General features: G+C 25.9%; 1 long non-coding RNA gene across 1 annotated transcript in view; it reads left to right on the top strand.

Annotated features, from left to right (window-relative positions):
- Nucleotides 1-2,387, top strand: part of LOC111089567 — a 16,417-nt gene extending 14,030 nt beyond the window's left edge. Inside the window, exon 3 of the long non-coding RNA XR_002613807.1 lies at nucleotides 495-2,387. This is a non-coding gene — a long non-coding RNA (uncharacterized LOC111089567). The remainder of the gene's footprint in view (nucleotides 1-494) is intronic.
- Nucleotides 2,388-2,630: the final 243 nt, after the last annotated feature.

Below are 2,630 nucleotides of genomic sequence, written 5' to 3'. Positions count from 1 at the left end.
AAAAAGTATTTTAAAATTCTCAAATTCTATAAATCCTCAATTGGAATTTTAAGATTACATTGTGCCAAGAGAATAAAAGTGATCTGTCTAATTCCAGATCCATCAAAATATTCTATATATATATACTTTTTTGATAAAAAAGTTAGCACAAAAGATCACATATAAAGTGTAATAGACTTAAAATAAGACCCAAAACTCGATTGCTTTCGAATAGTTAACGATTCCAAAAGCTCTCGAGTATTTTTTCCCATTTGAATGTAATGTAAATAATATTATAGAAAATACAGTTTATTCTCTTATGGACTTACAAATGTATCTGTTGGTAATATATTGCAATGAGGACCAAGTTAATTTTTTGGAACAAGATTAAGTTGTTATTAACATTGTATTAGTAGTTATCAATTTTATGGTAGAATGTTTTGTAGTGTTATATTTATTTCATACTGAAAGAAAGACTATCAAACTACTAACTTAAATAATTTTTCCTTTTTCAGTTTCTTTCTGATGACCAATTATCATATCAGTCGTCCTGTGAGAAAACTATTTTGTGTGAAAATGAAAGTATAATAAATTTCTATCATTAGCGTGATAATTATTAGATTTTTAAGTATTTTCGAAGTACAAAAATTACATTATAAAAATGATGTTTTCTAAAATTTTACTATGACTGTTTTGAGTTTTAACAGTTTTCAAAGCATTAGTGCAATGAAGTTGGATACTTTTGTTTTGTAGTGTTGTTTTAAAGGTAACAATATTGCCTTAAGAAACAGACCATAAACACAGTGACCTTAGCTTACTTTATATAGAATATAAATTGTAATGTTACTCTAAAATTATGCAACACATATAAACTTCTGTTTGGTTATTTTGTATTAAGGTGTTATCATTTTGAATTCTTCAAGACCAGGTAACAATAGAATATACTTTTTTTCCAATTGCTAACTTTTGCTCAAATCTTTGCCATTTTATGTAGATGCTTGACTTTTTTTTCTGCAAGTTTTTACTCCTTCCTTTTGTTTTGAATAATTTTTCTGTCTTCATAGTAAATTTATCATTAATAAAAATGTAAAAAGACTATATTTACTCTTGTATGATGTTGAGTACTTTAATGCTATTTAATGGCAATCAGAAAGTGTTTTATTGTAGAGAAAATATAAATTGATATATTAGTAAAGTAGTGTAGCATGGCCTTTAAAATTCAAACAGCCATTGTAAATCAATACATATGTGGAAAAACTTATGTGTCAATTAGGTATATTTAAAACATTTTGGTGATGTGCTAGCTAACCTTGTGAGTTTATTCAAGAGAGAATAGAACATGTATAGGAAACATAACAATGCAGACATTTATAAATTTTGATTGAAAATTCAGTCAGTTTAGTTTTTCTTGCTAAACTTGTGCAGTATGTTTTTGGCATGGTTATTTGTGCAGTTATCAAGTTATGTAAAGATTAAGCAGGATGTAAAAACTATCAATCTGTAGATTTTATAGAAAAACATTTTTCAATATATTTTGTGAATAAAATACCGTTTTTTAAATGTTATTGTGATGTAATTCCCCCCTTTTTTTCAGTATGTTAAGTTTTATTAAATTTGAAATCCAAATTTATGAAATTTTTAATCCTTTGCTTAACAGCATTTTTCTGCATCTTTACATTAAGCACTAAAATCTTTTATAGTAAAATATTCTAAACAACTATTGTAAAAATTATTTTTATTTTTTAACCTAACTAAATGCAAAATTATTCAAATGTTGAAGTTTTATAGCTTGATTCTTTATCGAGCACTTTATAATCTGTAATGTATTTGTTCTGAATTTATATTTTGTGCACCTAAAAAGTTTCCAAAAGGCAAGTTTCATTTTGGCAACTGAATTTTTCAGTTGTTTTTAAATCCCTATAATTAAAGTAAACTAATAATTCTATGATTTATTTTATAGCTATTTTAGTTATAAAAGCTGTTGCACTGTAAGGAGTGTATAAATAAATCTTTTGCTAATTTATGATTCTTGGTTAAATAAGCAAACTCAATTCAAGTTATCTTTATTTATGAATTCTAGATATTTTTACTAATTCAAACACTTAACACGATTCTATTTGGTTCCTGCTTCAGCTGAAAGATCAGCAAAGTAGGTCCAAAATTAATGCTTGTATATTTACTGGATTTGTTTGGCTAATGTCATATCATTGCTAGAAAATTCCAGCAGTAGAGTTATTTATGATTTTATTATAATATGATTAACCTTGTTTCTGTAGAGAATTCACAAATGTCTGTTGAAGCCAGAATTGTTTGTTATTTTTATTCTTAAAAAAAAAAATTCTGTGAATGTTTTGAATATTTATGAAGTTGATAATGGATGTCTGGATCTTCAAAAATATGTAGCATGGGAAGAAAATAGATAAATAATAAAATTAGTTTTTCAATCAAATTGTGTGGTCTTTCTTAAAAAAGTGAAGATATTCATATCAGAAGCTTTGGTTGTCTTTTCCTGTTGTTTTTTTTCTAAACCTACAGCATATACATTATATATAGCAGTTGTATTATCAACCTAATGATAGCACTATTACAGCTAGCATAAGTGAGATGTCAAAAATTCAAGTTAACTACATAAGGAATGAGAAAACTAGTAG

The sequence above is a fragment of the Limulus polyphemus genome, unplaced genomic scaffold (assembly GCF_000517525.1).
Source record: "Limulus polyphemus unplaced genomic scaffold, Limulus_polyphemus-2.1.2 Scaffold6636, whole genome shotgun sequence".
Taxonomy (NCBI): domain Eukaryota; kingdom Metazoa; phylum Arthropoda; class Merostomata; order Xiphosura; family Limulidae; genus Limulus; species Limulus polyphemus.
This window is presented reverse-complemented; position numbering and strand designations above follow the sequence as displayed.